The 25,755-nt window shown below is 45.0% G+C and overlaps 1 protein-coding gene across 7 annotated transcripts in view; it reads left to right on the forward strand.

Annotated features, from left to right (window-relative positions):
- Positions 1-25,755, forward strand: part of DENND2B (DENN domain containing 2B) — a 145,606-nt gene that overhangs the window by 67,915 nt on the left and 51,936 nt on the right. The window lies entirely within an intron of this gene.

A 25,755-nucleotide genomic window follows, 5' to 3' on the forward strand; every position in this document is an offset into this window, starting at 1 on the left:
AGTGCAAGAATCACATCTCATGGGTTTTTTTTTTTTTTTTTTTCCTCTGCTGAAAACAAAGCAGTGATCAGTAATTACCATTGCTTTTATTGAGCAGCCTGATACTAGATCTTGGAAGATTATCAGTAGCAGAATAACTGAAGATGGAAAAGGGCATAAATGTCAAACCTCATCATGGGCTGGTTCTCCAGAGTTTGGGTCTGGGGAGGCAATGCCTGTTCATCTTTACGATCACCTAGTGTACAAGAGAAGAGAGTAGGTTTCCTGAATTCTGGCTTTTGAAGCTCTGAATTTGAATAGTACTCAGCATCCAGGCAGGTGAGGGGATGAGGTGTTCAGGGCCTGGCCTCCAGGGAACAAGAAGGAGGGCCGATGGCAGGGGCCCCACATAGTAGTGGCTAGCTTGGGGTAAGCTGGCACCATGCCAGTTCCTCTGTACATAGGAGCTGTAGGCACACATGGTAGATTGGAGCTTGAAGGATCCTTCACCAGCCTCTTCCCCAAGCTGGAAGCAGGACAGGGAGCAGCAAGCCAGTTGGCTGACTTGCCTTTTTTGCCTTAAAGTACTTTGTTTCTGTTGCTAACAACAGACATGGGTAGTGTAAATAAAACACAGACACACAGGCACATAGACACATATGTAGAGACTGAAAATTTGAGTTGTCGGGGGCAGGAGGAGGGGCTGAGGTGGAAGGGGACTGAAAACGTGTAGCTAAGTCTCTGAAGATCTCAGTTTGTGCTGGGTCCTCCTCCAGCCTTTGGCGATAGGGTAGCTGAGTGGGGGAGCCTGGGCCGTTGAGTAGGATAAGATGCTGCCTGGATACCACAGGTGTCAAAGAGGAGGTGCTTGTTAACACTTGGATGCGAAGCTTCACTCAGGCAGACACTCCTCCGAGGGAGACGCTGGTTATGTGAAGGCTGGCGGCAGCTTCTTCCTGTCTGTCCTGCCTTTCTTTTAAGGCTTTTTGCTCATTGATCCCTCGTGGTGCTACATGTGGTGTACATTGATCGGCAGCAGCTGTGGCCTTTCTGGTGGTCTTGACCTGTCAAAGCCCCCTAGGGTCTGCACACTTAAACATGTGACTGGTGTTTTGGGTAATGTCCCGAAAGCTGTGATCTTCCTTAGCGTGGACTGAGACCCCTTCAGCCTTGCTGGGGCGGGTAATCCTACCAGCAGGAGCTGAACGTAAGAACTAACAGTTGTGTCTCATGTGAGATGAGCTTTTTAGAGACTTGAGGTCCAGATAGAGTGTGAGGAAGGTAGGTAATGAGGAATGAGTCTCTATTGCTGGAAATGTACCTAGGGGTGGGCTAGGTGTTCTCTCTTCCTTTATTCCTGGGTCCAAAAGGCATCTAAGATTACATCTGGAGAACAATTTCTGTTTCTGTTTAGGGGGAAAGAAAGAAACTGCATTGATAGGCTGTGTCTCATACTGCATTTGTTCCTATAGGAGTTAAAGGATCAAGGTACAGGTGAATGGGTTACCCATTTTTTAATTTAGAAGGTCTGCAAGATTATCCCCATAATAACAGCAATCTGACTTATATACTGATAGCCTTTTTTGAATAGGAGAGAGAGGAATAGAGTTACTGTCAGGGTCTGAGAATTGGACATTACCCTGGAGGGGCCTCAAGGGGTTGCCTCCCATGTGACCTCCATCAACTGTGCAGTCACGGTGGCACAAAGTCTGGGAACTCTTGAGGAGACTTGGTCACTTTCTCTCTATTCCCTGGCTTAGGAGGGGTAGTCGACTAGGGCTATTATTGAATGGGGTTGGATTCAGCCTACCTCTGAAGCTGATAAAACTCCAAAGCAGGAGGCAGTACTAACTCCAAGTGGTCAGAGAGAATGCTGGTTCTTGTAATAAACTATGTTCTAGACTACCAAGCCTGTGCCTTCTTGGAGAGGCTTAAGGGGGAGGCATGAAGACCTCGTCCAACTGGACTTCATCTCTCACCCCCACCTCCTCCCCCACAAGTATCACAACAAGTTGCCAGTGAGGTCTGGTCGTTGACTTCCCTACCTGCCCAGTTCAAGTGGGCAAGGAGGTTGATGCTGAAGCCCCTCCCACCAGTTAGCAGCATGTAGGGCTGTGTTGTTTTCCTTACTGTGTCCTCACTGTCTGGCCTCATGCCTGGCGCAGAGGAAGTGCATGGTCATTGTTTGTGGATTGAGCAGTTTCCCAACCTAAACTTGAGAGGGACCTTAGACTGGGCCTTGAAGTTTGGATAGGATTTGGATGATAAGCAGAGAGGAAGGAAAGTACTCCAGGCTGGAAGTGGTTTGAGCACAAAAACATGGAGGCAGAAATGGACATGTTTGTAGCAGGAGGTATTCTGCCTGGAGAGAGAAGTGCATTTGTATGTGTGTCTCTGTGCAGGTCTGTGTGTCTTTGTGGGGAGGGGAATGGAGGGTATGGTGGTATGATGTGGGATGGTTGAAGAAGAGGAAGGAAGAAGAGAGCAGTATGATTGGTTGGTAGCATTTGACAAGGTTCTAGAGGACCTGGGGAATCTGGATCTGGTATGATTGGCAGTTAAGGAGCCCAGAGGAATGACATGATGATATTGATGTTCCAGGATGCTTATTCTGTCATTTATGAGCAGGGAGGACTGGACATGAAAGAATAAAGGGAAACTAGTAATGATAGTAGTATTATTTCACATTTATTTAGTGCGAGGTGATAAGCTAGAGAAAAATTGCACAGAAGATGACATAGTTAGCCTCTTAATATTTGGCTATATTTGGCTTTTATTTGGTTAAATAAGAAATGGCTCCAAGGACATCTTCTTCCTGGGCTCTGCTTCCCAAAACGTGTCCTTGAGGCTGCTGGAGTTGGGGCTATTAGCTGGTTCAGCCGGGCTGCTGAGTTTCTGCACACTCCCTGCCAGGAACTAATGTCCTTTGGCCTCAGCTGGGGTGTGTCTCCAATCCAGCCAGCTGGAAGGTCAGAGAAATTAGCCACTAGAATGTGCCCATTAGTGCGACCAGGGGTTACAACCTGTCACTGGAATCTTAAGCCTGGGAACTGCTTCTCTCACAGGGCTTTTCCAAGTTGGAACAGGCTAACTGTTCTAGCACTGACTGCTCCCTTATTTGGACACTAAATTTTCAGGGTGAGATTGGACTTCTCCTTTGGTTTAGGAGAGTTTTTTAAGGATCTGATATCCTTGTGAGTGATTTTCAGAGAGAACGTGACATCAGAGCCATACCTTTCTTCACCTGATTCTTTCCTTGGCCTCTAGCCCATCCACTTACAAGACCAGGATGGGGCCCTGTCCACTTACCTCAGTCTTCCTAGGGGAAAAACTGGATAACACATCATGAAGCCAAGAGTCAGGGTGGCTGAGGCTCGAGAGCCTGGCACCAGGGCTTGGGGGTGACTTCATGCCCAGCCTTGGCGCTTATCTCTTGGCTTTGGGGAACTTACTCTGTGCATGACTTGGTGGATTTGTGGCTTATCAGCCCAGCTTCATGTGGGGCCAAGGTGGGGAGCAAGGTGCAGGGGAGGGTGTGGATGGTGGATGGTAGTGGTGGATGGTGTGGTGCTGCTGAGGGTGAAGAATCTTTTGTGGTAACTTTGAGAACATATTTCTTTCCTGCCCACACCCCACCCTGGAAAGCTAATTATACCGAAGCTCAGCCCCTTCAACTTCTGCCTCTCCTTGTGGTTGACCTCTGTGAGCCTCAGGAAAGTAATTGAGCTCATAAAGGTGACATTGGATCCTCCTGGAAGAAGGAAGGCAGGAAGGAGAAGAACATGTTTCCTGTGGTGTGCTTTCACTAGTTGGAACTCGCTGTGCGGCAGCCGTCAGCCCTTTGGGCGATTACCGTGGGCTTAAAGTGTGATGCTTATGTGGAAGAGGCTGTAACTCATAGAGACGGGTATGACTGTGGAGTGGAAGCAGGGCCTCCCCCCCAGCCCCAGGTGAAGGCTGACTGAACTGAGAAATGGTTCCTGCCCAGAAGGAAAGCGCCTCAGGCGGCGGTAAATTCTTTTTGCGCAATGCCTCACTTCATCTGCACAGCCACACTTCACGGTGGGAACTGTCATCTCCATTTAATTGAGGAGGAAACCAAAGTTTTGAGAGGTTGGGGAACTCCGAGCTAGTAGAGGCAGAGGTGGAATTTATATCCAAGACCACTCTTTTCCATTATTCCTTATAGAGGAAACCATGACAAGCCATTAATTTTAATATACTTTTTATTTTAGAATAGTTTTAGATTTACACAAAAGTTGTAAAGATAGTACAGAGAGTTCCTGTAGACCTGCAAGCCATTAATTTTTTTTCTTCCCCTTCTGGTCCATTTTATGAGGATTCATGGGGTGGGGGAGGGGGGTATACCGATTTTGGAGTAAGGACATTTTTCCAAAGATCCTAACTTGGAGATTTTTCAGCTAGGAGTTTTGAAAGTCCCATCAGAGTACATTGTTCCTTCCCCAGTTCCACTGTGTCTCAGCTCTGCTGGACTAGGCTAGACCTGGCTTTGACATCTGGTTTCAGAGTCAAATACCCTAATTTCTGACGCTCTCACTAGAATCAGATAGCAGTTGAGTTTTGGAGCTAGGGAAGGCAGGTCGCTGTGGGGTGGGTCCCTAGCAGCTTGGCTCCTGGACATTCTTCTGTCTGATGGGACTGTGATGGGGGGTGTTAATAGTTTGAGCTGGTGTTTCAGGGCCTGGAGCAGAGTCCTCCTGAGGGACTCAGCGAACATCAGTGTGGTGAGGCCTGTTTGCTTGGATGCTCTCTTGAGTCTGCCCTTGCACAATGCGGAGTGTCTTGTGGCCATCACTTCTCTGGGCCCAGGCCTCAGTATGCAAGCAGGCAGGCTGGCTGTGGGCAGGATAATGTCCGTGGGCAGCTGGTGTGCTTTGTTTTGGGCCCCAGGCACATTCTCCATTTAAGGGAAAGGGGTCTGCAATCTCCTTGGCTCTGGGTGTGAATGGGCTGGCCCAGAGTTTGCTCATGGCCTTTGCTGGATGTGCTTTTTCAATGAGATCATTTCAGAATTACATTCCTATGAAATTATATTTCACTCAGGACGTGAAACTGGATTTGTGTAAAAGCATTGGCACTAAAACTCAGGGCTCAGAGCAGGGCAGAAATGAGGCTAGGGATAAACAGCTCTTCTTTAGAAGGAGGAGAAGACAGAAAGAGAGAGAAAACAGTTGTTAAAGGATCTTGCATTGGAAATTGGTACACTGTGAGCATCCCCGGGGAGTCGAGATTGCCCCTCAGACCCTGGAAAGGCAGACATGATGTTTGTTGTCCCAGCTGCCTGCCACCCCCAGGCAGTATGGGTTCACCCTCCCACGTTGTTCTCTATCATAGCTTGTTCTGTTTCTGTTTCTCGCTGTCTCTGTCTCTCTCTCACACACATGCGCACACACGGCCCTCCCATGCTGACATGATGAGATTATTATACTCTGTATGATTCTGATTTGTATCTCTGTGTAAATACTGTTCCCTCCTCTCAGAATGCCCTTCTCTCCCCTTGTCTGCCTAGAAAACTCTGGGCACTCTCTAAAACTTATGTCAGCATTGCCTTTTCTGAACTCTGTTGTGCTGCCCGAGACAAAGTTATTTTTCGGTGCCTCTGTGCTATCATCCCCTTGTGCATCCCACTCTCCTGTACTTCTCCTTGGTGTATCTGAAGGGCAAGGCTATTTCCCCCAGGACCTCGTACTGTGCTTCATAAAGAGCAGGTGCTCATTAAATGATTGTTGAAGGAAGGAAGTGAATGAATGAGGACTTGGATGTGAGCAAAAGTTGGGTGCTGCAGGCAGGGCGAGCCACAGAGTGGTGGCTCACAGCAGAAGTAACGTCAGAGGCCCTGAGACTTGAGAGTCAGATTTATGGAAACGGTGATGCATGTGTGTGTGCACAAAAATACAGAGAAGTTTGAGGACTGGTAAGATAGAGAGCCCAGTGAGTTCTAAGTTCCATGGGCAAATTATAAGGATTGAGTCTAGACTCATTCAAGGTTAGATATCTGACGCCACTTCCTCAGTGATTTGTGCAAAGCTTTAGCAGGATAGAGAGGAAAGAGCTCTGAGTTTGGAATTGGGGATTCTAGTGGTGGTGGTGATAATACTCATAATAATTATTAACAACAACGACGATAATAACATAACATAATAACAACATAATCCTTACTGTGGACCAGACACCATTCCAGGCACTTTTCATACAGGAGTCCATTTATCCTTACAGTAAGCCCTGTGAGGTATTCATTGTTGCCATATGAAGAGCTGAGGTCACACAGCTACAAAGTAGTTCTAGACCTGGTTCTGCACTTACTAGTTGAGCGACCTTAGGGCAAGACAGGCTCCCTGAGGCTCAGTCTCCTTTGTAAAATGGAGACTGGGGGGCTTAGTCTGTACAGCGCATGACTTTTGATCTTGGGGTTGTGAGTTTAAGTCCCAAGTTGGGTGTAGAGATTACTTAAAAAAAAAAATTTGGAGAAAATACCTACTGCATTTAAGCTCTGAGGCTTGTTTGGTAGGCTCCACTGAGATAACATGTGAAAGTGGTTTTGAAAAGTATAAAGTACTCTACAGTACTTTGGAGCCAGTGCTTGAGAAGAAGGGAAACTTGCATGGTAATTGTGGTTTAGATATTGGGCTCATACTTAATGTGTATGCCGTTCTGAGTGTGGGGCCACAGTTGTACTTCACGGCTGCCCTGGGCTACATCTTTGATTATATTTAGAATCAGGATTTGAGCCGTCATTAATGAATCAAGAAACCAGTTTTTATTGGAGCCAAGTGTATATGTGAATAGTCACTAGAAACAAATTCTTCGGGCTCACCAGTTCTTCCTTCCTAGTCAGGGAAGTAGTGCGGAAGCAGGGTGGTGGACATTTGCATGGGGGAGAATTACTCTGTCGGGCCCTCAGGAGCAGTGAGACCACTTGAGCTGGTGGTGGAGAGGCTGGGTCAGAGAAGAGGCCTGTGTTAGCTCCGAGAGCCCAGCTGCCCAGCACTGACTGCAGGATTCTGTGGGTTGGTGGGTGTGACCCGGTTTTTTCTCAGGTGAGAAATTTGTGGGGATTTTAGTAATTGATTTACATTGCTATTGCCTTGATAATGGAGACTGTGTCCAAGAAAGTGGTCCGTTTTTGTGGGCATTGGGCCCACAAACGTGCCAATACTTAGGCTTGGGAGTGAGCTGTTTTGAGCCAGGCAGTAGATAAAGAAGAGGGGTGAAGGGGATGGAGTAGGGGTATCTCCATGTGCAGCCAAGGAAGAGCAGTGTGGCCCTTCTGAAGCCTGTTGTTAACCAGTATTCTCTGGACATCCTTAGAGCCAAGTGGCCTCCTCCATGAGGTCTGAGCTCAGAGTGCCTCCAGCCTGAAAGCTGCCTGGATGGGCCATGATGCCTGTGTGAATAATTATAGGTCGCTGAACAGAACCACTAGTCAGCTACATCCCTCAAAAATGCCTAATTGTAGGCTACACATATGAAAATATACAAGAGATTAGATACATGTCATACCTCATTACAAAGAGCAATGGCATGAGTCAGATGTGACTTGGGTGGTTGTTAGTATGTGAGAGCTGCTTGGTGAGCATGCTGGCTGGCCCAGAAGGTTGCAGGAGGCGTATTCCTTGTGCTTCCCATGAGGAGACTGGGGACTTAGGGAAAGGGGAGAGAACATATGCTGGGACCATAGCTTGCTCTTTGTATCTGCACTTACAAATAAATGAATGTGGCTGCCAGTTCCTCTTTGGGAATTGTTTCCAGCACCAGTTTATAAACCACATTAGGAAATGTCACATTTGAGTCCCAGGACCCTTGGCATTTGTGAGTCTTTAACATTCTTGGATTTAACCATTTCTGACACTCCTGAAGTCCTGTGAAGTGTAGTAGTTTGTAGATTGTGGATTGTCAACCACAAGTAAGCTACGGCAAAACCATAGGCAATTCCAAAGAACAAAGGAGAGGAACATTTTTTTTTAGAGAGCGTGGGCGCCCACCCCGTGTGTGCGCAATGGGGAGGGTGAGGGAGGAAGGGCAGGGGGAGCGGGAGAGAGAATCTTAAGCAGGCTCCATGCCCAGCTCCATCTCATAACCCTGAGATCATGACTTGAGCTGTAATCAAGAGTTGGAGGCTTAACTGACTGAGCCACCCAGGAGCCGGGATGCTCTTTTCTTGAGGGAAAGGGGAAGTTGGGGGGATGGTTCAAAATGTAGTGGCTTTTTTTTTTTTTTTTTAAAGATTTTATTTATTTATTTGACAGAGAGAAACACAGCGAGAAAGGGGACACAAGCAGGGGCAGAGGGAGAGGGAGAAGCAGGATTCCCGCGGAGCAGGGAGCCTGATGTGGGGCTCGATCCCAGGACCCTGGGATCATGACCTGAGCGGAAGGCAGACGCCCAATGACTGAGCCACCCAGGTGCCCCTGTAATGGCTTTTTATTGGCTGAATTGTGACAGTCTCTCACTGGCCGGGCTGTTGCTGGGGGAGGAGAAAAACCTTTTTTTCCTCCTGCTGGGATAGGAAAGTAGCTGAGGTAGTGTGGACTTCCTGTTGGGCCTGCAGTTGTGAGAGCTCCCCCTTCTGGCCTCTTGACTCCATTTTTAAATGAGGTTTCTTTTTACTAATTTTCACCCTGAGGTCCGAGTTTGAAACATGGTGCTGCAAGGACTCAGGAGAGCAGGGTGCTTTGTTGCAAGTCAGTCTCTCTTTGTGCCCAGCATTGGCATATCTGCTGAGCTCGTAGACCTCCATTCAGAATTATCCTTGCATTTATGAGGAAGGTAAAATGGGTTAGGATAAGGATTCTTAAAATGAGTCTGTGGAGTAGCTTGTGAACCCCATGAAAGGAAAACCCTAAAACGGTAGACAGAAACCTATGTTCTTATGAACTTTCTGTGGAAGTTCTTGGGGTTTATTAGATAGCCACAGGTCTCTGGGACCTCAGAGTGAGTAACTGCTGTACTCTAAAAAGTGGAGATTTGGGGCAGTTTCCATACGCATTTCCCTTGATATAAAGGCTCCACAGTACACTTGACAGTTACTGTTTATTCTGACCTAAGGTGGTTTTCTCTAGTTTGTGGGTTTTTTTTTTTTTTTTTTTTGGTCATATGGCTCTGAATGAGTTAGCACCCTTGAAGAATGCAGATTTTCCTTCAGAGAAAATTCAAATCATGTTCCAAAGCCTCTGAGGGCAGTTTCCAAATGGGAGTTTCAGAAATGTTTTGAGAATGTACTGGAATAAACATCCAAGCCTCTAAGAACTACTTTGAAGAGGATAATGTCTGGTATATTGTGAATCTGTGTATCGTTATTGTTAAATAATCTGCTTCATTACCTATAGTTATAACTCTCCAGCCCTCAGCAGTTGGAACCAAGCCTACAGCCCTAGCACAAGCTAGGCAAAGAAGATCTTGGAATTATTTCTTTGAAAATTGGTCTGTAGTAACTATGTTGTCATTCAGATGTCCTCTAGCAGGATAAATGCCTGAGGCTGATGGGGAAATTATAAGCTCCTTAAGAGAGAAGTGAAGGCATCTGAAAATACCTCATGTTACCTAGCTGGACCATACTTACCTACTGCTGGGCTAAGGGAGCCTGGGTTCACATAGGAGCCTACTTTGGTGGTGGTGGGGTGCAGGGGGGGCGGCTTTAATAAATACCCAGCCAGTTGCTCTGGTCTGGTCCAGCATACTGCTGTCTCAGCATGAGGCCTCTCCCTAGCTGAGAAGGCAGCCTGAGCTCAGTCTAGATTTCTAAGCTTGTAAGTGGCAGTAGAGGTGGTAGGGAGGGTTCATCTGTGGCCTTTGGGGTCCTCTTTCCTCTCAGTTTCAAGTTTTTTAGTCAACTCTAAAACCAAGGAATCTCAATATGGAAGGGGCCTTACATGGCATCTGTGCTAAACTACAAAGCAGGGGAAGAGGGGAAATAGACCTACCTTTTCTACCTCATTCACTGCTGTTATCCCCAGCATCTTAATTGAGTGGCATGTGGTAGGGATTCAAAAAATACTTTTTGGAAGAGTGAGCCCCTGTGAACACCAACAACTTCAGCAGACCATTGCTATTGCTTCATTTGTTCATTTATTTGACAACTATTACTAAGCACCTACTGTGTGCTATTTACTCTAAGATCTGGGATATACTACAATGACCAAGACAGTCCTTGTCCTCAAGAGCATCATCTGTAATGGAGACATTGGGCATTAAAAAGAACTTAAAGTCTTTAATTCGAATTTAAGAATAAAAAATTCTCCCTCATTTTGTCCATTCTAGATCTTCTCATGTCTGAGGTCTCTTTGGGGGCCATAGAAAACACATGTCATCCCTTTTTCACATGAGAGCCTTTCAGAATTCTCAAGGCAATTACCCGCTTCCTCCATCCCCAGTCTTGTCTTCTCCAGGGTAAACATTCTCCATTCCTTTAGTCATTTCTCCTGTGACATGCCTCTGAGTGCCCCCTCCATCCTGGTCCCTATCCTCAGGATTCAGTCCAAGCCGAGTCTGTCCCTCTGACAGTGTGGAGTCCAGAACTCAACACAGTATCCCAAACATTAGGTTCTAGGGAACGTTCCAGCCTGGAGCCTTTCCTGCGTTTCCATTTTTCTCTGCTTGCTCTGGGCCCAGGTGATGGATGATGGAAAGAGAAGGTCCTGGACTTGGCCCGACTGAGAACGTCTTCATATTTGGCTGGCTAATCCTAGAAGTGAAAACTTTCTTTTGTCTCCTTTTTGCCTTCGCCCCTCACCCCTGCCGCTCTCCAGTTGATATCGACAGTCTGCATACAGCCTTGCTGCCGGTGGTTTGCCTTTCCTTTTCTGAGTCACTGCTTTTCATTTCCAGGGAAATTAGCATGAAAAAGCAAATTCTAGTTCTATAACTTTATTCTGTTCCAGCCCTTTGTCCCATTCTCTACCCCAGCCCTCACCAAAAGTGACAGAAGTTGAGTCTTGTGACATCACAATAGTTAGCTATTGTATCAACTGCAGTGATGTCACCAACAGAGGATTATGACTTCAGGGAAGAATGGAGGGAGGGAGTGTAGCAGGCGAGAGACTCCTTGGGAACAAAGGAGTTATTCTCATGCAAATCTTCACCCAAAAAGCCCAGTTGGCCTTTCTCTGGATGGGCTGTCTGTCCGTGGAAGCCCTCACTCAGATTCCCATTGCTCCCTCTCTCTGGATTAATGGTTTGGTTTGTGGACATTGCCCAAGTCTGAGCATGTGTGGAAGTCCCCTGCCGGCCTGGCTGGCTTCCGGGCTGGCTTTGGGTTTTGTTCACGAGGTCAGTGCTGAATAGAGGTTTTTAGGGAGGGAGTTCAGAGGAGAACCTGGGAGCCTGGGGCGAAGCTGACACAGATGTGCCCAGGCTCTCGGCCGAGAGGGAGCTGGTGTGCAGCCACCTCTCCTCAGGCATTGGTGGGGGAAGGGGTGCAGCTGTTCTGTCAGCCGCTGTGTGCCTGAGTGTGCCCTCCGTAGACCCGAGTGCTTGCTGCCCACCTCCTTGTGGGGCCGGCTTGGGCCTGCCCTGGGAACTCCGAGGCTCCGTGACGCAGAGATGTAAAAACACCTGCTGCAGAGGTTCCCAGACTGTCTCAGTTCCTGGGCCCTTGGCATTTCAGTAAATTTTTCACAGTGTCCATACGCCAAAAGAAATACCTAAGTTTCATTTTTGAAGCATTTAGGTCCAAACCATGTAGAAAGAGCTTATATCCTAACAACTGAGTAGCCATTTGAAAAAATTATACACATAAATTGAAAGGAAAAATATTTGTATTTCATTCTTAAAGAATCACAGTTACTAACTAATGGGATGGACTGGGCCCTATACAACATCTCACGTCTTGGTATGGGGACAGATGGTAGCTACACTTGCCGTGGACATAGCATATTCTAGGAACTTGTAGAATCACTGTGTTGTGCACCTGAAACTAATGCAACACTGGGTGTTAACTACAGTCGACAAAACCCCTCACATCTTGGAATCAGAGTGAATATTGCCATCTCATTTCCTGCTCTAAATTGCTTCGCACATGGTACTTGCTTTTTATCACTGTAGCTGCTGAAAACCCAGCCTCACAAAGAAAAGACATCACTGAAAAGAATGTAGTGTAATCTGATGTTAAAAGTGTGAACTTGTGGGGTGTCCAACAAATGTTGAATATTGCTCTGTTTCCCTCCAAAAAATAAAATATTTTGCAGCACCCCTGTGAGTTCATTGCAGTGCTCTAGGGTCCCTCAGCACACAGTTTTGAGAACCACAGACCTGCAATCGCCAAGTAACACTTGCTTTGTTTAAAGGAGGATAAAGAGGCAAATTCTGTCCCCATCATGACTCTTAAAGAAATTGGACAGATGGATGGACAGAGTCCCCTTACTTGCAGTCTGTGCTCCAGTGTGACTGCATTTTTAGGGGAAGGTCTTTCTTTGACTAGGTCTGTGTTTGTGAGGGCCTCTGTCCCTAGGTGGGGAAGAATGAAGAGAAAAGGCCTGAAGAGCAGCAATAGAGGGGCATCTCTGATTTTTATTTTCTGTTGATTCAGGGCCCTCTGAACTAGATGGCTTAAGAAAAATGGGGTTTTAACACCAAGAATTTGGGGGCCATGTGTGGGACCTCTGCTAATATCCTTTTCTAACTCTATCCAGTTAGAGCTGGGCTGCAGGGTTGTACTTGGGATGGAGGATGGCTTCCTGCCACAAGATATGACAAAGACCAAGGGACAGATGTGGGCTGGTATCAGTTATAGAGCTCAGTGCCAACCTCTCCAGACTCCAGTGTCTGCCACTTACTATGAAACCCTGGGCAAATTACTTAACCTGAGCCTCAGTTTCTTCACCCATAAAATAGAAATACTGACAGCTAGGTTAAATGAGATAAACGCATGGGGAACCTGGGTGGCTCAGTCGGTTAAGTATCTGACTTGGGCTCAGGTCATGATCTTGGGGTACTGGGATTGAGCCAAGTGTCAGGCTCCGTGCTCAGCAGGGAGCCTGCCTCTCCCTCTGCCCCTCCCCCCACTTGTGCTCTCTCCGTCTCTTTCTCTCTCTCTCTTTCTCTCTCTCTGTCTCAAATAAATAAATAAAATCTTTTAAAAAATGAGATAAATGCATGCATAGAGCCAGCAGAGCCTGGCAGTATATGTGCACTTTCTTCTACCACCTTCCAAAATTGAGAAACAAAGGGCTTTTCTCCAAAGGGAAATTCAGCCCTAATGATCTGGCCAAGGTCTGTAGTATGAGACTATTACTTCTTGATAACTTTCTGTATCAAATGTTCCCAGATCTGCTGAGCCCTGCTGAGCCCTGTAACCTGTGTACCCACTCTGTAGATCCCTTTCTCACTCTCTAAATGGCATATTTTAAATGAACAGAGTTCTTATTTAATGTAGCTGAATTTATCAGTGTTTTTCATTAGGTTATCGCTTCTTTGTGTTCAGCTCAAGAAATCTCAGCCTGCTCCAAGGTCTGTCTCCTTGGCTTTTGCTTGTGGTTTTTCTTCTGCTTTCAGTGTTCTTCTTCTGCCTTCTTTATCTTTCCCAAGCCCTGCAAGACTCAGCCCAGTGTCACTCCCTGTCTCCTTCGGAAGCCCTCCCCAAAATCCATTCTGTCCACCTGATTAGGTGTCTTTCTCCTTGCTCCCAGAGCTCTGTGTTCATACTTCTTTCACAGTTCTTGTTACATTGTACCAAATCCTTTTTAATCTAACTGGGGCAGGATGGGGAGCTGCTCAAGCACAAGGACCAGAGTAAAGCACAGTAGCATGGGGGCCTGGCTGGGAAGATGTTCTCAAAGGGCTCCAGGAAGTAAATGAATGAAAGCCTTGGGTGCCTGCACCTGTCCCTCTTCTCTACTTCTCTGGCAGTATTTCCCAGCCTTTTTCAACCTGTTCCCTCTTTTGATGAGCATAAAGATCTTGTGGACAGATTGTGAATACCCCAGAGAGTGTGCTCCTGATTGAGAGTTAACTACATTACAGTGCTTCAGACAGGGCTGATGAGTTGTATCCAAAACAGTAGACATCAGAAAGGGAAGGTCCTGTGATTCATTAAGATCCACAGAAAGGACGCTTGCATTTTGCAGTTGGGAAATCATTGTAATCTTTGCAGAGAGCAATTTCAGGTGAGTTCTTGGACTGAAGCTACCCCTGCCCTGAATCTTTTGGGTGCTCAGGAGACTGGCCCCTTTTGAGTTTTCTGAGTGGGTATGATTGTTGCAGGTAGGTCAGACTGAACTGGGAAGACTGGTGGGGTTGGAAGATGGGCCTGGATAACAGAGCCCAAAGCTGCTCACCCTGCCCAGGGAGGGTCACTGTAAGCTGGTGGCAAATGTTTTGTCATTCAAAAAATATTTGTTGCGGGCCTGCTGTGTAGCCATTGAGTATACAGCTGTGACTAAAACACAGAAATCCTTAGCTTACATAAACATAATAAGTGGAAGAGAAAAGTAGTATTTTAGGTGTCCGTAAGTGATATGGCGAAAAATAAACCAGAAAAGGGGGAATAGGAGTGCTGAGGGACAGCGGGATGGAGGAAGGTTTTTTTTTTTTGTTTTTTGTTTTTTTTTAAGATTTATTTATTTATTTTAGAGAGAGCGCTTGTGCAAGAGAGTATGGGAGGGGGAGGGGCAATGGGAGAGGGAGAGAAAGAATCTTGAGCAGACTCCCTGCTGAGTGTGGAGCCTGATGCAGGGCTTGATGTGGGGCTTGATTTCATGACCCTGAGATCATGACCTGAGCTGAAATCAAGAGTCTGATGCTTAACCCATTGAGCCACTCAGCTGCCCCTGGTTTTTTGGTTTTTTTTTTTTTAAGATTTTATTTTTAAGTAATCTTCACACCCAACATGGGGCTCAAACTCACAACCCCCAGATCAAGAGTTGCATGCTCTACTGACTGAGCCAGCCAGGCACCCGGAGGAAGGTTTTTTAGTAGCAATTTTGTTAATACTAATTTTTTACAGTGTGGTCAGGGAAGGCCTCACTAAGAAGGTGACATCTGACCAAAGTCCTGGGAGAAGAGGGAGCGGGCTCTCTCAGGGGGTGTGCCCTAGTTACAGGGCACAGTAGGTATGAAGGCCCTGAGGTAGCACTGTGCCTCATCTGTTTGAGGAAGTGACAAGGGGACAGTGGGACTGGTGTGGAAAGAGTCAGGGGAAGAGTAGTTGAAATGAGGTCAAAGAAATCATAGGGCCCCAGCTGATGAGGGCCTTGTGAGTCATTGTAACGACTTTGGCTTTTACTTGGAGTGATTGGGAGCCATGTCAGGGTTTTCAGCAGAGAAGTGACGAGATCTGCACTGATGTCGCTGGTAGCTTTTTGAGGGTGTGTTCTGTTAGTTTCTGTTTTCTCAGTGAAACAGGAAGCAAAATCAGCTAGAAGATTAAGGACAAGGGAAAAGGTTTGAAGGCTGAGAGTTGGGGAAAAACTAACCCATTGCCTAGAGACCTCAGGTGTGTTCCCTCTTGGTTCTGAGTATCCTCTGTTTCTTGTAGATGGCTTCTTGTTGGTCTCCATGTTCTTTCTCATTATAGAGGTGGGGTCTTCTCCCTATGCTACAGATAGGAGAATGGCAATATTGAGACTTGGCCAATCCCTTTGGTCCTTACTATTTCCTAGTCCCCTTCTGAGATAGTTGGCTTGTGGGTGGTTTGTTTTTTAGAGCAGGGGAGGCATCTTGCCATTGGTCAGGTTGAGTTCAGCTAGACTGGCTGAGCGTGGGAGGGGTGAGAAGGAGGTCAAGATTCAGGATCAGGAAAGGCTTCAGAAGAAGTTGACATTTGAATGAATATTTAAGAAAGAATGGGGGAGGAGGACATTAAGATAGAAGGAATCGGTTGAACAAAACCTTGAAGGCATGAACGTCCCTGGCACGTGCAGGAAATGGCAACGACTGTAGCTGGCCAGAGGGAAGGCGCTGGTGTGAGATCGGTTTGAATCGGCATCATGATGACGGGACCACAGGCTCTTCTCGCCAAAGCTGAAGAGGGCAGTGGTTAGCCCTCAGGAGCAGGGCTCTTTGTGGGGCAAGCCTCTGTTCTACTTTCTTTTTTCAAGTGTTGCCAAGTCATCGGACAGAGTGGTCTCCGTTGTCCTGGCAGAGCTGGGATCAGCTGCTTGCTGAGAGGCTGAGTTTCCAGACCGTGTCTGGGTTTTTCTAAAACTATCTTGGAAGCCACCAGATTTCCTTTGCCTAGAATTGCCTAACAAGCCCTCACCCCTTTTCAGGCTTTCAGGAAACATTTAAACCCAGCTTCCAACCTCCACAGAATCTGTACTGAAGTGGAGAAGGACCATCTGGCAGGAAAAGGGACTGAAAATAGTTGAGGTTGAAAACCCAAACTTATAGGCCTCTTTGAGGTTGAGGAGGAGGGTTGGGAAAGAGGATGTGGGAGTGATAAATGGACAGTGAAGAGATGGAAAGAGCTTAATTTTTTTCTGATTATTATTCAACAACAACAGAAAAAAACCCATCTTTTTCCCATGGCTGGTTGAGGAGGATTTCAGCCTCATCAGGACCTGTAAAATCTGACTTCCCAGCAAAACAAATCTCAGTTCCTAGCCACTTGACAAAGCTCATAATCCCCTTGACATTTTTGCTTGAAGGGTTTTCTGGACCTAGAATCCCAGAACCTGGGGCTGGAATGGAGAAGCTCTAGGGTAGAAGGTATATAGAAGTAGTGACAGAGAAACAGGGTCTGGCATTTTGGAGGGAAGTATGGGATAGAGTGGAGAAAATCGTTCCTGGCTTCCTTTCTAAAGCTTCTGTTGCCCACCCATCCAACCTCTGAGCCCACTTTGTCCCCTTTCCCTTGGAAACCCTTGCTTTTAGGCACAGCAGAGCCAAAGACAGGTTGTGCGCAGATAACCAGTGAGAAATGAATCGGAAAAGGAAGAGGGGGATGAAGGAGGAAAAGCCCACGTGAATGAGATGAAGGCAGGTTTCCCAGAACAGCCTCTCCTTGTGGGTGTGTTGGATGGGAACCTGTTAGTGCAGTAGTGTTCCGGAGAGTAATAGGGACACTTGTGAGAAGATTGATTGAAAGCCCCGAGGTGGACAAGATCGGCTGAGGGGTGGGAGGGAAAGGCCTGCCATTGACAGTCTGACTGGGTGGCAGCCACAGTTGGAAAACTCCCTTTCATTGGTTTTATAGCAGCTGTGACTTTGGGAAGAGAAGGAGTGCACTTTGAAGGATACGGCCAGTGTGGAATTTCTAGGGCCCTTTATCACCGTTGCTTTTGACTCTCTGGGGACCCTCTTTTGTCATCAGTTAACAAGTCAGTTAACATTAAGTTGAGCATCAGGGAAGAACTAGCTGAAATTGCCCTCTAGCTTTCTCAGCCATGTGGGGACAGAGGGGGCCAGCATGGCAGGAGAGCAGTATGGCTGAACTTCCTAAGAATGCCAAACAGCAGAGAGGCTGAGTGTGTGAGCTGTTAGTCCAGGCAGAGACAGGAAAGGGAGACACAGCCGTTGCCACCTTAGCCCAAGGCCAGGACATCTGCCGGAGAGAAGGAAAGACTCAAACACTCACACTTTTGAGAACACTGGTTTGGGTAGTTAAAAGGAACTCATATATACAATGGAATATTATGCAGCCATCAAAAAGAATGAAATCTTGCCATTTGCAATGACGTGGATGGAACTGGAGGGTGTTATGCTGAGCGAAATAAGTCATTCAGAGAAAGACATGTATCATATGACCTCACTGATATGAGGAATTCTTAATCTCAGGAAACAAACTGAGGTTTGCTGGAGTGGTGGGGGGTGGGAGGGATGGGGTGGCTGGGTGATAGACATTGGGGAGGGTATGTGCTATGGTGAGCGCTGTGAATTGTGTAAGACTGTTGAATCACAGACCTGTATCTCTGAAACAAATAATGCAATATATGTTAAGAAAGAAAAAAAGAAGAAGAAGAATGTAGCAGGAGGGGAAGAATGAAGGGGGGAAATCGGAGGGGGAGACGAACCGTGAGAGACTATGGACTCTGAGAAACAAACTGAGGGTTCTAGAGGGGAGGGGGGTGGGAGGATGGGTTAGCCTGGTGATGGGTATTGAGGAGGGCACGTTCTGCATGGAGCACTGGGTGTTATATGCAAACAATGAATCATGGAACACGACATCTAAAACTAATGATGTAATGTATGGTGATTAACATTATAATAAAAAAAAGTCAGAGAAAGATAAAAAAAAGAACTCATGGCAAGGGTAGGGTTAATGATATTGTTTTTGAAGAGGTGAGTAATAATTGGGAACAATAACTAATTGATCATAAGAAAACTATAAATAAAGTTAATAGAAAAAATGTAGAGAGATATTTTATGACACTAAAATGACCTTGGATGGGGAGGGGAGTATGAATCATAATGTGAAATCCTGATAAATTTGAATATATCAAAAATAAAACTTTCTATTCAAAAAAAAAAAAAAGAACTCATTCTAATGCTGACCCTCCCTGAAGCTGGTAGTGCCGGTGTTGGTTGCTGGGACTCTTGAAGGAGGAAATTAAAGGCCTAAGCCCTCCTCTGGGGGAGCTGTCGGTTTGTCTAGTCCTTTTCTTGGCCAAGGACCAGCAATGAGAAAAGGTTGCAGGGGGGAGTCAGTAAGAAGGGAAAGGGGGTCCGAGTGGGTGTTCGCTGGGCCGGGGGAGTGGGCGTGTTGACCTCACCGTGGTCGGACTACAGCTGTACAGAGCTGTGCAGTCTCCAGGTTCTCGGGGCACACATAGAGCTCTGTTCCCTTTCCCACCTTTTCCTTCCCTCCAGGCTGCCACTTCCACAGGGGAAATTGCTTAAGAAATTAGTGGAATGTAGTTGTTAGCAGAAATTCTCTTATATGGTTTAGAGGTTTCCTTTGTTGAGTCTTGACTTCTTACCTGGACTAGTAAAGCAGAGTTCATGGCAGGGTCTGTGTTTCCTCTACATGGCAACTTTAACCCCAGCAGAATGGGAGGCTTCCTTCCAAATGCTTACTCTCAGGGTTCAAGTGTCTCCTCCTTCAGGGGCAAAGCATCTTGTCACGTCCACAATTAGGCCCATGGAACAGTATCACACAGACATTTAGAAATATCACCTAACCAAAGGCAGCTTTTTTTTGCTCTAGGATAGGAAGGTTCATTCTGAGAGGTTGGGCATCCCTCAGAAGGTATGCTTTTCAGAGCCTGACCTGATGGGGCCCTTCCTGGAAAACATTTGTGGTCATGGGATTGGATTATAGGGAGAAGGGGCAGGCGAGAGAGAGTTGCAAGATGAAGGCTGGCCTGAGCAAAAGTTGGGAGCCTTTCAGAGGTCTTTCCTCCAGTGGCAGTGAAGAGAATAGATGGGGCAGGGGGGGGGAGGGGGTTCAAGTGGCTAAGAGGCGGTGCCCTGTACTAGAATAGGCTCCTCTTCCCTGCACTGTGCAGGCCCAGCTGTCCAGAGGCTTCTTGTGGATGCTCCACAGGGAGCATGCTCCTGGTACAGTACCTCTTAACCCTCCCCTGCTGGGACTCAGGCTAGGGCTGCAGCACTCACCTGCTGACCGAGGGTCAGGTCGGAGAGCTGAGTAAAGCTGGCCAGCTGCAGGCACTGGGTGGGGAGGGACAGCTGTAAATTGGAGAGCTTGCTGCATCTAAATGGGCCACTTCTACTCAGCCTAGCCAACTGTTGCCAGTGCAGACAGTGACGTCAGATTTTCTAATTTTTCAAGAGAAAGGCCAGAATCTTTTTATTTGTATTTTATTTGTACCCACACGCTTTTTAAAACGTTTGATAACTAATCCAAATTTCTTAAAAATAAAGAGAAGGCCAGATGAGACATATTTTTGCTCTTACAAACCATCAGCTTATGTCTTTGGCTATAAACATTTTTTCCCTGGAGTTGAAAGTGAGGAGAAAGTGCAGAAGCAGATGTTAGCTACTAGAGGTGGGTGGCAGGAAGAATTGTTCTGAGATGCAAGAACACTGAGCACACCTGAAAATTGAGGAACTGTTTAGAGGAGACATTGGTAGTGCTTTCACTGGACCTCATGTTGGACCTGCTCCTTTGTCGTTGAGGGTCGGTGGTTCCTGTGCAGGGTGGAAGAAGCTGAGGGGTGGGAGGACGAAGAGGGGCTGAATGAACGTCCATCTTTTATTTGCTTATAGCTCGGAAACCTTAGGAAGACGGTCAGTAGTGACCCTTTGTACCTTTCCAAGTCCTCAGAAAGCAGTAGGACACAAGCTTTCACACGTTCAGGGATATAAACTAGCTTAAAATGCAAATTCCTAGGCTCCACTCCTATAGATTTCCATTCAGGAGGTGGAGGTGGGGCCTGGGACTCTATTTTTAACAAGCGCCCCATTGATGTGAAGGAGAGTGAGTGGATGCTGACCCACATTCCTGTTCTGTTCCTTCACTAGGTGAGTGATCTTGGGCCAGTCATTAATCTCTCTGACCCTAAATTTTCTGATTGGAAAAATGGGCCTGTATCGTCACTACCTTGCAGAGCTGTGAGAGCTGAATTCGCAGATGATTAGAGGTAATACAGAGTCCTGGCTCCAAGCTGGGGCACTGGTGCCGGCTATCGGCTCAAGTTCCTGCCGAGCCACTTTCTAGCCAAGTGACTCGAGGCAAGCTATTTAACTGCCCTGTACCTTGGTTTCCTTGGTAACATGTAAATAATAATAGTACCTACTTCTTAGGGTTGTTACTAGGATTAAATGATTTAATACTTGTGAAGTGCTTATAACTTCAGCTATTACATAAAGAATGTAGGAACATGTCTTAATAAATGTACCTTTGCTTTTCCTTAGGTCCTCTTACTGTGGGTAGCAAATAGGTTAAGGCTTACTTCAAATGTCACCTCCCTATGAAGCATTCCTGGGGTCCACTTTTTACTTGACTTTTCTCCCTTTATAGTTATATCCTCCAGGGCAGGGACTGTCTGAACGTTTTTATATCCTAGTACCTTGCACAGTGCTTGCATAGAGCAAATAGACTGAATGACAATAGTAACAGGGAATTTGAAAATGACTCAAGGTCGGGAATGGACTGGTTGCTTTCCAAATACCTAGAGCAGCATGATCTGGAAGAAAAACCATTTATTAAACTTCTGTGTGCCAGGAAATCACATGAGGTAGGTCATGTTATTATTATTGCTCTTATAGTGAGAAAGTTGAGTCTTTGAAACTCACTTGTGCAGTGTCACTTAACTATCAGTTGAGAGAGGCAGGGTTAGAATTAGTTATCTGACCCCAAGTCAGGTGTTCTTCCCGCTGGACCTCAAGTACCTGGGATGGTGGTTTCTTTGTCTCAATGCAGAGTTTGTAGAACAAGTCTAGGAATACCTTATTGTAGTCCTTTTTCTGGATAGTCCTGACTCTTCAGATGGTTGTCTATAATTTGTCAGAGCTGGGTTTTTGAGCAACTCGTGACTGGTGGTAGATGCTAATTGAATAATTTCGTTTTCTAAACATGCAGTTTCTGCCTGGACTTTGCCATCGATGGGCCTGAGAACTAGCGAAACAGCCTCTCAGCCCCCTTCTCTGCTCCATGCCCAGTGTGTATTTCTTCCTAACTAGAGCATCTTCTCTCCTTGCAGTCAGGCTAGTTAAGGTGTCAGGCTGAAAGCATAGCTGAGAGCCTGGAGTTGCTCTTAGGGCCCTGGAAGAAGCAGTGTCCCCCAGGAAGCCAGCCATGCGCAGTGCGCAAGTCTGAGCTTCAGGTGTAAAGGGTTAGCCTGGTCCTTAGTACTTCAAGCCCCTAGATTATTCCCTGATCTGATAGACCTGGCCTAGAGAGAGCAGGTGGGAGGAAGGATGACAAGTTGGCATCTCTGTTCTTCTTACTGAGTGGGCCTGTCTGGGGTTCTCGGCAGTGCCTGCCCAAGATGCCTGAACTCCTAGGCTACTTTTGAGAATTGCAGCTGTGCTCTTGCAGAAGTGTGATCAAGAATCCTTGCCATGGGCCTTGTAGAAATTTTGGTCCACTCCTCTTATGGTTACCTCTTCACAGGATTTTTCTTCTCGGCCCAAGCAAATGTCAGAGTCATCTGTATTTTTCCTTCTTACTAAGTTGACTCTGTGTTCTCATACTCAACTACATAAAAGCATTTCTGAGCAGTGGGCCCACCCTCCTTAGATCGGAAATTTGGGGAAAGAAAGAATATATTTTTTATCATGTTATTTTAATATCTTTCAGTTTCTGGTCTTTCCACAGATCTTCTGCCCTTTCCCTGAGGACTTGCCCTGGAGCCGCTAGAGCATGTCTAGTGTTGTTTTGATGGGTTATGATGGTTATTGTGACCATTGTTACCATGGGCACAGTTGAAAGCTGATGCTTAGCCAGTTGATTCCTTGTAGCACTGTGCTCCCCGAGGACCCTGAGAACCGGCCTGGGAAAGCTTCCAGAGGCTGCCTCTTCTCCCCCTTCTTTCTAGTGCACACACAGCCATATGCCAAAAGCTTAACTTGGCACTGGGCTGGGGCAGATAAAGAAGATCTCATGAGAGCCAGTGTGCACAGATGCTCTGGTGGCAGGATTGACTTCTCATCCTCATTATTATCATCATCGTCACCATCATCACTGTATACTTAGGTTTATAAAGATTTTTTGTCCCCCGACAGGTAGAGAAGGCTTTTCTCTACTTTATGAAGGATAAAAGTGAGGCTCAGGTTTGGTTTTCTTGTCATTGAGACTAATCACTTATTTGTACCAAGGTAATAAGTAAGATGGCCTCTAGGATTAAGGTCTTCAGTGGCTGTAAATAAATATGTTTAACTCTCATATCCAAATGCACTTCATTTTGGTCAGTGTGATGGGAATGCCAGTCAGAGTGAGAACTGCTATTCAGCTTCCATGAAGGGGTGTTAGTCCAGGCCAGAGTGTACATTCACATTGGAAATATGCTTGGTGTCTCAATTGTGTTCTCTCTCACATCCACTCTCCAAGGCACTTAAAAAATTTTTTTTTGCCCTTAAGTTTTATTTTAACAGCTATATTGAGATATAATTCACATACTGTAAAATGCATACATTTCAGTTGTTTTTAGTTTATTCACAGAGTTGTGCAACCATCACCACGATCTAATTCCAGTACTTTTTTATCACCTCAAAAAGAAACCCATACTGATCGCAGCCATTCTCTATTCTGCCACTCTCAACCCAACCTTGGCAACCACTAATTTACTTTCTGTCTCTACAGATTTGCCTATTCTCTACATTTTGTAAAAATGGCACCAGGGTTCATGCATGTTATAGAATGTATCGGTACTTCTCCTTCCTTTTTATGTCTGAATAATATTCCATTGTATGGATATATCACATTTTGTTTATGCATTTATCCATTGATGGACATTTGGATTGTTTCCACTTTTTGGCTGTTATGAATAATGCTGTTATGAACATTTGTGTATAGGTATTTGTGTGGACACAGTATTTTTATTTCTCTTGGATATAAACCTAGGAGTGGACCATGCTAGGTCATGTGGTAACTCTGTGTACAACTTTTCTGAACTGCCAAACTGTTTTCCAAAATGGCTGCACCATTGTACATTCTCACCAGCAATAAATGAAGGTTTCAGTATCTCCACAGCCTTACTAACATTTGTTTTTATCTGTCTGTTTCATTATAGCCATACTGGTGGGTGTGAAGTATAATACTATGTTGTAGTTTTGATTTCTGTTTCCCTGATGACTAGTGATTGTTTCATCAGCTGACTGGCTGATTTTATATCTTTGGAGAAATGCCTATTCAAATCCTTTGTCCAGTTTTTATTTGGGTTATTTGTCTTTCTATTATTGAATTGAAAGAATTCTTTATACATCCTGGATACAGCTCCTTAGCAGATACATGATTTGCAAATAATTTCCCCCCATCTGTGGGTGTCTTTCAGATTTCTTGGTGGTATTTTTATAGCGCAAGGGTTTTTAATTTTGGTATAATACAGTTTAGGTCTTTTTTGTTGCTGGTCCTTTTGTTGTCATATCTAAGAAACCATTGCCTAATCTGATGTTACAAAGATTTACCCCTGTTTTCTTCTTGGCTTTGCTTTTGTAAATTTTTACTCTTACATTTAGGTCTGAGATCCAGTTTTCCTTTTTTTTTTTTTTTTTTTTGGTATGAGGTCAGGGTCCTACTTTACTTTTTGCATATGAATATCCAGTTGTCCCAGCACCATTGGTTGAAAAGACTTCTTTCCCTATTGAATAGTCGTGGCATCCTTGTTGAAAATCAATTGACCATGAACATTTGGGTTTATTTCTGGACTCTCAATTTTATTCCCTTCATGTCTATTTCTATACTTATGTGTATATACACTGTCTTGATTACTGTGGCTTTGTAGTATGTTTTGAAATTAGTCTGAGTTCTCTAACTTTATTCTTCTTTTTTAAGATTGTTTTGGCTATTCTGGATCCCTTGGATTGCCATAAAATTTTAGGACCAGCTTGTCAGTTTCTACAGTTGATGGATATTCTGTTCAATTTATAAATCAATTTGGCGAATATTGCCATCTTAACAATTTTGAATTTTCTCATCCATGAACATGGGATGTCTATTTATTTGTGTCTTCTTTAATTTCTTTCAATGATGTTTTATAGTTTGCAATATACACGCCTTGCATTTCTTTTGTTAAACTTATTCCCAAGTATTTTTCTAAGTATTCTTAGAAATACTAAGGTTTTGTTTTTTTTTGCTGAAATTATTAATGGAATTTTTTTTATTTCATTTTCAGATTTTTCATTGCCAGTGGTTAGAAGTAAAATTGATTTTTAAAATATTACTCTGTATCCTGCAAACTTGCCTGACTTTATATATTAGTTTAAAAGTTTTTTAGTGGAATCCTTTGGATTTTCTATGTACATGATCATATCATCTGCAAATAAGAGATCATTCTACTTCTTCCTTTCCAATCTGGATGTACTCTTAAGTTTTAACCTTTTTCTTCCTTTTATTATTTTAACATAAAATGATGTTCCCTAAAGGATAATGATATATTTGCTAACTCTGTATGGTACGTGAATGGACATTTTTCACTTTGTCAGTACTTAAATACCATAATGTATATTAGAAAAAATATGATAGTTCATAATTTTATGGTGTTAGCTTGAATGTTACTCTATTAGAATATTCCTCCCTGAACCTTCTATTTCAAATAACAGATCTTCTTCACTCTTCCTCTACCTTGCTTCATTTTCTTCTTCATACCACTTATCATCACCATACAAATTATACATAAATGTACACTGATGTATCACACACATGTGACTTGTGCAGGCTTATTGTTTGTTTTTCCTGTAATGAATCTCCCCAAGGGCAGAGACTTTGTTTCATTCTTTGTTGGATGGCAGTGCCTAGGACATAGGTGCTCAGTAAATATTTGTTGAGTGACTAAATGATTAATTGTATAGAACAAGGTTAAATCTTTTAAGATAAGCAAGTTAGTTTCAAGTTGTTTCAAGAAAAACACTGAATAAATAGTTATTCAGGAGGTATACAAATAGGATGGAATTTGCCAAGGCTTTATGGCACGCTTGAAGTTTGGGAATATTTAAAAAATGAGAAGAGGTAGGATGGAAATGGAGTTTTGTCATTCTCTGTGAAGTGATAAGTTATCTGCTAGCTCACAGACACCTTGCCTAACCCAGATCAGGGATCCCTTGAGGCTCTTAAGCTATAGTACATGGAATTAAATCTATGTGGGAAAGTGGTTCCTGCCACCTGCCACAGAAACCCTCTTGGCAGTTTTGGAGGTCATCTGGAAATGCTTGAGGTACTTTTGGCTGCCTGTGGAAACTTGGCTAATAGGCCTTGATTTCTTT

The sequence above is a fragment of the Halichoerus grypus genome, chromosome 11 (assembly GCF_964656455.1).
Source record: "Halichoerus grypus chromosome 11, mHalGry1.hap1.1, whole genome shotgun sequence".
In the NCBI taxonomy this organism is placed as follows: Eukaryota; Metazoa; Chordata; class Mammalia; order Carnivora; family Phocidae; genus Halichoerus; species Halichoerus grypus.